At 37.3% G+C, this 10,374-nt stretch overlaps 1 non-coding gene across 1 annotated transcript; it reads left to right on the top strand.

Moving 5' to 3' along the window:
* The first annotated feature begins 4,436 nt into the window (after window positions 1–4,436).
* LOC145141695 (small nucleolar RNA R71) lies at window positions 4,437–4,543 on the top strand. The gene has a single exon (XR_013722889.1). It is a non-coding gene; the product is annotated as a small nucleolar RNA R71 (small nucleolar RNA).
* The last annotated feature ends 5,831 nt before the right edge of the window (window positions 4,544–10,374 follow it).

Raw genomic sequence — 10,374 nt, 5'->3', positions numbered from 1 at the left:
CTTGTTGGTATAATTGTCTAACATTTCACGTGGGAGATCATCGGGAAATACATAAAATGGGTGTAGGCTCAATACATTCCCTTGTTGTTGTTGAGGAGCTCTTCTCGGGCCCATAATACCTGCAAAACAGAAAACAAACCAAACCCAAACAAAAAAAACACATATTTAGCAATTAACATAAAACAAAAAATTGATTAGCCAAGTTCTCACGTCGTGAGATTTAAAGCTCACGTCGTGAGTTCAGTTTGAAGTGAAAAACAAAAATAGTCATCATCAAGGTCAAATCGAACCAAAACAACAATTGTGGTTTGCTTAGGCAGTACTTCTAAGTCCATTAAACACACATGCAACAACAAATTCGCAAGAAATAGAACCAATTTCAACATTTGTATCTCAAGAACAAACCCTAACTCCTAAACACTTAAAATCAGTAAAATTAAAGTAATAAAGCATGAGAATCTTAACTAGGTTGAAGATGGAACATGAAATCGATAAAAGTTTTGCAGTAAATCAAAGGAAAATTTTAATGTGGGGGCCGATAGTAACCTTGTTTGTATGAGTAATATTAAAATAATGAAAGTCAAAATGTTTGTGGCTGGGTATATGTCTGGTCTCCCCATTATAAGCTCACATCGTGAGTTTTGAATTGAAGGAAAAAACGGGTTTTCTTTTATTTCCCATGTCACGGGGCTTAATCCCACGTCGTGGTTTCGAAAATTTTGACTAAAAACTATATTTTTTCGCTTTTAAAAAAAATTATATTTTTTCGCATTAAAAAAAATAATTATCACAAGTTTAATCCACACTTGATTTTTTTAATTTTGTTTAAAAAATTAAAGATGAATAAGATGAATTATCCCACGAATTAAATGAAAATGTAAAACTAAATAAAAAAAGGAAAAAGAAAATGAAAACCGAGCTCGGGTTTGCTTATTTTTTAGGAGTCATGATCTGGACTCCTTCCCGCTCTACATTATTGCGGGTGGGAGTGGGCTCTAACTAGGGATGAGCATAAGCGGGTACCCGCCTCATTTGGCGAGAACCAGAACTAGAACCGGAACTGGAACCGGCGGTTCCTAGAAAGTTAGAACCGGAACCGGAACCGCTCTAGGCAGTTCTTAAATGTTTGGAACCAGTCCCGGAACCGGCGGTTCCGGTTCTGGGAGCGGGTAACCCGGTTACATTAATTTTGTTATCTTTTGTCGATAAAACCGCAATTTAGTTCGATCCAAATCAAATCAATTCGGACCAAAGACGGACAAAATCAGACCAATATATTCTAAACCGGTCTAAGTAACACACATATTTATATGAAATAATATATATATATATATATATATATATATATATATATATATATATATATATATATATATATATATATATATATATATATATATATATATATATATATATATATAAACCGGTTCCAACAGGTACCCAGCGGGTAGCAGTTCCGAAAAAACGAGAACCGGAACTGGAACCGTTTTAAGCGGTTCCAGTTCCAAAACCGGCAGTTTCGAGGCGGTTCCGGTTCCAAAAGCGGCTACCCGGTTCCGATGCTCATCCCTAGCAGTAACATCCCAAAAATCATAGAAATTTAAAATTTTCAAAAACAACCCATTAATCATAAAGTGTTTACAAAAAAAGCCACTGTTTCAAAAGGATAATCATAATCAGAGTATCCCAAGAATTAATAACATGAAAACAAGAAGATGTGCACGATCACGCCTTCGCCTTGCGCCGATCATCGAAAGTACCTGAAACATAAACTAAAACTATAAGCCAAATCTTAGTGAGTTCCCCCAATGTACTACCGCGCAAAATAACAAACAATAACATGCAAGTATGAGCCTTCAGCCTGACTAGACCGCCTCGCAGGGCCTACAACCTATATGGACCGCTCTCCGGGCCTTCGACCTGACTGGACCGCCTCGCAGGGCGTACAACCTATCCAGACCGCCCCGAGTATCTTGTCCTTCAGCAAAAAGCAGGACCGCCTCAACCCAACCACAATATGTCGACTTATATAACAGATAAACATAAACACATATCCAAAAAATACATGAAAATCGTACAGATATACCAATCTATCATATTACCAACATAACATCATCCTATATAACCAGATACATAACCTAGTGGGCCGACATTTGTGCCTTCGACCCACAAGTATAGTGAGGAAAACTCACCTCTCAGTCTAAAAAGAACGTTGAATAGGACACTTCTCCGAATATCAGCTCTATCGGTCACCTATTCATCAAATAGTGACCAATCTCAAATACAACTCAAAATACCCTTAGGTCAAACTTAGTCAAACCCTAGTCAAACTCAAAATCAATCTACACTCGAAAGTCCCACAATCTACTAGTCACGTCGTGACCCCTAATGGTCACGTCGTAACCTAATAAGTTAAAACAGTCGAGGAATACCATCCTCACGTCATGACACCCATGTGCTCATGTCGTGAGAGTGCTCTGATCAGAAGTTCTTAATGAAACTCTTAATGCCTTTTTGGCCAAGCAACCAAATCCGCCATAGTGTCTTATTTACTCTAGAACATCATAAAAATCATGGCTTTTTGGACATGCATGTCCAATGCATTTCCCAAACACTAAATAGTGCACAAAAGAGGAAATGACATCAAATCTCATGCAAGAGTCTTAAAACTCAATCATATTCCAGATCTAGCATCTATACTACTCAAGGGACACTAGAGATCCATAAAGTTGGCAACTTTATGGATTTCAACAACTACTTCGTCTTGAATATGAAGGATTAAGCATAAAAAACCTAGATCTAATCTTATAGATTCATAAAGCAATGAACTTGAAATTCACAAAAGGTCCAGAAGGTGTGAGAATGCTTGATGGAGATAGTGCAAGGAGGTGATGAAGACTGAGGGTGGGCTAACCCTATCTCTCACTTCCTTTAAATACGGAGTAAAACCCCCAAAATTAGGGTTTCCTCTCAAGTTGGTCTCACGTCGTGATCCGTATGTGCTCACGTCATGAGCCCAAAGATGGTGCACAAATGCACTAACCTCCTTACAACGTGACATACATACCTCACATCATGAGTAGGGTTAAAACATTTGAATTTTTAAACTTGACAATTGATCACCTGAACTGAATGTTACATGGGCTCTCCCGCCGCTCCTTCCATCTTCTTTTGTATGCTTGAAATCGTCTTATGTACGCCTTTTTCGAGTTGTCTTTCTTTCTTTGATTGGCTCTTTCTTCATGCTTGCGTTTCAATCCCCTGCCTTTCCGTTTTATCTTCTCATCATCTTTTTGTTCCTTTTTTCTAACTCATTCTTGGTAATTAATTGCTCATATTGTTCTTCCTCAATTTTCGTCTTGCTAATCTCATCTTCTTTTTCTTTAATCAACTTTGTGACTTGATCTGGTGGTCCTGTAAAAGCAAATACCTCAAAAATCATATGCGCTGAAATTGGAGGTTTCGAATGATTTTCTTATTTTTACGATTACTCTTTGGGGAAATTCTCCTCCCATTCTTCCCTTGCTTCCTCTTGAACGCCTTCAATCTCATCGTGTTCAAAGAACTTTGTATATTCACATCTCACCAGATTTTAATTTGGACGAGATGGGTAAGGGAGAAGTGGTCGATTCGGATCAACTACTGAAAAATCATTTTCTTTTATCTCCCATGATGTGGCACTATTGCCTCCACGTCGTGTCGACTGGGTAACTTCACTATACCCTGCTTCTTTTTCTTTCGATTTTACTTCGAGTGATTGATCAGACTATTCTTCAAGGACCCCCATATGCACCAATTTGTCTTCTTTTGTATAAACGGACATGAATTGAGCGATTAGGATTGACTCGACTTTTCTTGAAGGTGTATCCAATAACTTTTCTTGCACAATCTTTGTTAATTCCATGAATTATGTGCGGATGCTCAAAATAAATTCTTGTTGTTCTCTAAGTGTTGCATCTGTAGCATCAATTTGTTTTTCGCTAGCTTCCATAAATCTAAATAACATTGACTTGAAAGCAGATATTTTCTAGGATTAGACTTGTTCTATTTGGTATAGATCATTCTTTAGTTGTTGAAGTTCTTTTGTATCTCAATCTCTCTTGTATCCCATTTCACAATCCTTTGTAGAATGGGGTCCTCCACAAGCTCAACATCTATCTTGAATTGATCCACCCATTTTTGTGATCTTTTCTTCCATTGTGTCGAGCTTTGCAATTACTAAATTGATAGCATCTTGACCTCCATCTTTACTTGATTTTCCTCTAGTGAAATCCTCATTTGAGTTGTGATACTCTCTTGGATGCTTAGCGAATTCTTCAATCAAAGCTTTATTTGTTGTCGGGTCCTTCTTGGTCGTGGTACCTTGCCAGTCTAGAAGTTAGCGAGCGCACACATTGACTCCATCATAAAATATCTAGATTTATTTTTTCACATTGAAGTCATGTTGAGGGAAATGTCGTAACAAGCTCTTGTAACGTTCCCAAGCTTCGTAAAGGGACTCCCCTTCTAGTTGTTGAAAATTATGTATGTTTCTTTTAAGCTTTTCCACTTTTGAAGGAAGGATAAACTGGTTTACGAACTCAGTCTTAAAATCAGCCCATGTCATGATTTCTCCAAAGGGAAGTGATTTTAACCATTCCTTAGCTTCACCATTCAATATGACCGGAAAAAGTCGAAGCATCACCGCATCTTTACTCATGTTTGGTGCATGAAAATAGTTAGAAATTTCCAAAACCTATTCTATATGCTCATAAGCGTCCTCATGCTCCTTCCCATAAAAAGATAGTTCCTTTAGCATGCCAAGAATGTGTCATCTTAGTTCGAACTTTGTAGTGGTTGGAATTTTTGGTGGATCAAGACCCCATCCGTTGTCATTCCTTATATGTCGTTTGTACTCTTCTATTGACATGGTCGTGATGTCCCCCATAATTTTGCTAAAACAAAACTAGAAAAACATGCGTAAAAGGAACAAAAACTAAAATAAAAGAAAAACTAAAAAACTTCAATTCTCACGTTGTGACAAGTAACATTCACGTCGTGAGACCTGTAGAAAACAGAAAATTTTATTTAATGCATAAAAGTAAATTTTTGCAGTTTTTACCCCACAAAAGGATCGATTAACCTAAAGCAATTAAATTAACAATTGAAATAGCCATTCCCCGACAACGACGCCAAAAACTCGATGTGCAATTTATATATTACCTAGTTTTAAATTTATAATCTTAACCCACTTAAGTAACTAATTGCACTTAGACAGTGTACCTAGTCAAATTTATAGAATAAATTTAGGTAAGCTGGGTATCGAACACAAGGAACGAATATAGCTAATAATATACTTACTACAAATTAATCTAAAAATAATAATTAAAGAGGGGGTTTCTATCTGGTTTTGCAAGTTCAGATTAACTTAAAACTCAACACTTAAGTAAAAACGACTGTGAACAAGATTAAGAAAACACTTTCGTTTAGCTTCGAATCCAGCTTTTTCCTATGTGTAGTTTCTAAGTATGGATTTATTCAGTTGGTTACCAATTTAAATGTAATTATCAGTCTTGATCCGATCTCCTAATATTTTCACCAATTCAAGAACTACCATGTAATGATCATACACAAGCGAACACAAAATTGATTATTAATGATAATTGGGCTACGCAAGATATATCTAGATAATTATTTATGATCAAGACAATTAATTAAACACAATTATGATCAAATTAATGTTCTCTAATACATTTAAATTTGTTACATTTATTACTTAATCTAAGATGTGATTAACCCTAACTCTAGCTATTTAATGATCATAAACTAATAGGTAAACCAGTTCATGAAATTCAAATGGTCATTAAACTACACTTAACTTGAATCTAAGCAAAAAAGATGCAAACTATACCATGCTAGGTAATGATAATCAAACACATGCATTAACTAACTTCATAAAATCCAAATATAAGAAACAAACACATATTATTAGGGTTCATCTACACTAAACAAGAGCCTAAAGATTAGCAACTCATAGCAGAAAATAAGCACACAGAAACATAAAAGTTTGACATAATTAATCTAATGCAAACCGAATGTGATGTGTAATCTTCAAATCTTTAATCTTTAAACATTCTCTCTTCCAAAGGGTTGTTTTATGCAAATTTATGGCCTCTAAAATCGACTATCTATCCAGAATATCAGATCCAACCTCTTGAAGTCGATATGTAAAGGGATATTTATAGTTTCCAAATATCGCATCTCACGTCGTGAGCATTAAGGCTCATGTCGTGAGCTCAGTACAATTTGTGTTCGGCAAGGAAACTGCATTCCGCGTTGTTATCTTCTGGAATCTTCATTCTCACATTGTGAGCAGTAAATGCTCACGTCGTGAGCTTCTATTTGACTCAATTTTCTCCTCTTTTATGCTCCATTAAGCTCACAGCTAAACTGCAGTCCTTCCAAGTTCTAACTTTTGTTGGTTTTGGACCGTTTCCTCAAGAATGTCATATTTGGCTGCAAAATGTAATTTAACTCAATAAGTACCAAATATGTTTGCAATTAACCAATAAGTACCACATTTATGATATGGTGCTAGCGTATTTCATACTCTTGCAGATGTTCTTCTCCATTTCGGTGGTAAGCCACATTTTAACATCGCATCACGGCGCATCCATGACATGTAGTTCGAAGATCCTTTCTCAGGTTTCATGATGGTCTCGTCGAGAAACTTGAATTTGTTTGTAGAAAAGAGAAAGTTTTTCATCTCTTGTGACCAATCGACATAGTTGGTGTCTGTGAGCACTTCGTTAACATGAAGCTATTTAGGGAAATCATAGGGATGAAGATAGTAGGGGAACTATGATCGATTGTAGTAACCGAGCCTTCCCCTGTGTCGTTCTTGTCTTTTGGTTCGCCGCTTCCTGTCATCTTCAAGATCGACGAATGGATGTTTTGAATCAACGTTTTGAAACTTGCTCTGATACCCTTTATAATTCCGATGGTATCAAAGACGTGAATAAATTCTTATTGATAGCTTGAAACTAAAGTAATAGAAAATAATTTAAATAGGAAGCTAGCTAAACAAACAACCTAAACAATAGGAAGAGATAAACATAAATATGGAAACAATTATATGCTATAAATATCTAATACCTCCCCTATTGACAAACCACCCACACTTCCTCCTTCTCCTGTTCTCTTTTTTCTGATCGTCCTTAGGACGTTAACCCACCACCGATCTCCTCCTAGAAAACCCAACCAAAACCACCACCACCGATTTGACTCTCTTGAGTTCAAAACCAACATCAATAATTTTGTCTTTTTGAGCTTACCTGTATCTATGATTCTGTGTTTCTGAGCGTCGATGAAGACCAAAACGGCACCGTTGATCTGGAGAAGTTTAGGTTGGAGATGAAGAATATCAATCTTGTCATTGCCGACAGGTTAGGGTCTTTGCCAATTCAGATAACGGTGGATGATTATGATTTCATAGAAAAAGTAGTTGATTCAAAAGCAATGAAGATAGGTGATTTAGTATTCAAATGGATAAGATGAAGGGTTATAGATCAGAGAAGAAGAGGTGCAAATCAGGACGATATATGTCGATATCTCTAGGGATGGCGATGGTGACTCCGACGACCTACTCTCTATCTACCTCTTTTGAAGATGAACTGATGAAGGAGGAAGGGTTTAGGGTGGTTTTGGTGTTGATGTTTAAAAAAAAGAGGAAAGCGAGGATGAAAAGGTATGAATGGGTGGGGACCCATAACGGTAGATGGTAAAAGGGAGGAGTTATTTATTCATTTTTTTCCTTTTTTTTTAAATATGATTAATCAATAAAAATTCAAAAATAAGTCAAAAATAAATAGATAAGGGTAAAATAGACTTTTTAAATCCGGTAAACAATTTTAGGGACGAAGCGTGCATATTTTTACGATATAAGGGACGATTCGAGTTGATTTTTGAAAATAGAGACTAAACGTGCAGTTTGTCACCTGCACGAGGGACGATTCGTGTCATTTACTCTTTAAAAATGTAAAAAAAAATATACATGAATATTTTTTAATGTAGCTTTGAATTGTGCTCTGTAATTCGAGGGGATCAAGTGTTATGAAGATATGATTGAAGCAGTTGAATGATACCATTTCAGGTTGATTTTGGGAAGTTTGTTAACGATCAAATGAGAAATCATCTTATTATTCAGGTTTTGGTTCGAACAAAAGTGGAACCTGCCATAAACTGTGAACTTCTTGCTCCTCGTATGAAATGTAATAAATTACTTGTTTCATACCAAATCTTTCTATCTAGTGTCTTAATTGCTTGCCTCCCCCTTTAAATATTTCATCTGGGTAAAATTATCAAGGTCTCTTGGTGCAAACAAGTTGATTCTTTTTCTGTACGTCAAGTGTTTGATAAAATGCCTAAATGAGTTTTCCAGTGTTGCGACCAATTTTAGACTCAGAAAGATGTAGAGTTTCTACCTAATGTTGGTTTCATTATGCACACTCCAACCTTTTTTTGGAGTGTCACATTTTCCTTTGGGTTACTCTTATAATTTTGGGTCTCACCTTAAGGCTTAAATAAGCTCTGTTTGTGTGTTCATGGCGTCCTATCATTCCCCTGCAAGCGGAACTTGGCCATGTCCTTTTCGGGGTTTCATTTTTGCCCAGATGGTATTGTAGGAAGTAAAGGTATTTCTCGTACGATATCTCATCTCAAGATCTTACACCTCCCTACAAATGAATGCAAAGTCGTTTTATTGGAGGCTGTTACTTCTGACCATGGACTGTTTATGTCTGTGGCAACAACATTAAAGGGTTTTGGTCAATGGTATTAGCGATAACTCTTGACATCTGTCAAGATAATCTGATAACATTTATTTTATTTAATTTCATTATGTTTAGGCTAGTTTATTGGCATGTATATCTTTGCATCCTCTGTATTATATATACGTGAATAATAATCAAAAGTATTCAAGGAAAATATTATAATCCTTATATGGTATCAGTCTAGGTCACGCCTCCTTCTCTTCTTCTCCTCTTCATGGCAGGCGACGACTCTTCTACTTCTAAACCCACTGATGGCACTCTTCCTCTCAATACGATTCTTCACATGCTCACTATCAAAATCTCCTCCACCAATTATCTGTTATGGCGGAATCAACTCCTGCCCCTTCTCTCTTATCAACGCCTATCTGATTATGTTGATGGTTCGATTCCTCCACCACCAAAAACCATAGTTGTTGCTGAAGTCTCTTCTCCAAATCCTGCTTACATGTCATGGATGGAAGCAGACCAGTGTGCATTACTTATTCTTCAGTCTTCCTTATCTGAAGAAGCCATGGCTAAAATTCTAGGGCTTCAAACCTCCCACGAAATTTGGCGATCTCTTGAACTTGCTTACAGTCATGATTCTCAAGAACGAATGCAAAATCTCAAGGATTCTCTCAGGCAACTCCAAAAAGGATCTTCTACTGTTTCTGAATTTGGTCGCAAGTTCAAAGCTGTCTGAGACCAACTTACTGCAATTGGTCACCCAGTTGATGAGCAAGATAAAATTCATTGGTTTCTCTGTGGACTTGGTCCTTCTTTCGAGACTTTCTCCATAGCCCATCGTACTATCAGGCCTCGACCTTCATTCTGTGACCTTGTATCTCAAGCGGAAGGTCATGAGTTATTCCTTACAACTATTCACGGATCTTATAAATGGATATATGGGAATTGTGTGAGGATTCATGCCCTGAGTCGTTCGTGTCACCACCCGGATTGTAACGCCCCGTTTATTTAAATAAATTAATAAATGTAAGTCCCGGACTGATTTGCGAAGAATTTTAGATGTTGAGGGTTAAACGTGTAAATTCCAGATTAGTTTTTTAAGTATTTATGAAGGCAGGGAGTAAATGGTAATTTATGGGACTTCATTTGAAGAGATTATGGAAGATAGGGGGCTGTTTGAGAATTTTCATACCTAAAACGTAAAGGATTTAGTGTTGAGCGTTCATTTGGTAATAATTGGATTGAATTTGAAAGAAAAAGGAAGGGGGAGGGACTGATATTGTTATTATGGCATAATGTTTTGAGGGATCGGGTATATAGCTTAATGTAACCCTAACCCTAGGAATGAGAGGTGCAACCGTCACCTTACCATCCAACCGCCCCCCCCCCCCCTCTCTCCTCCGATCTCCGGTGTCATTTCCCTTTGCTGTTCAAGTCGCAACCATCTCTGATGAGTTCGCCAATCGCCGGAGACCGCCAACAACCACCAGCCATCACCTTCTTCGTTGTTCCGATCAGGCGAGACCGGTGAGTTCCAGCCGACTGCCACCGCTGCTTCGCCATCCAAACGTCACTGCCACTGCCGGTGATGTCGTAGGAAGCCGAGGAAGACCGTCGA

This window comes from Lactuca virosa, chromosome 9, assembly GCF_052849685.1.
Source record: "Lactuca virosa cultivar CGN04683 chromosome 9, Lactuca_virosa_CGN04683_v6, whole genome shotgun sequence".
NCBI classification, from domain to species: Eukaryota; Viridiplantae; Streptophyta; class Magnoliopsida; order Asterales; family Asteraceae; genus Lactuca; species Lactuca virosa.
This window is presented reverse-complemented; position numbering and strand designations above follow the sequence as displayed.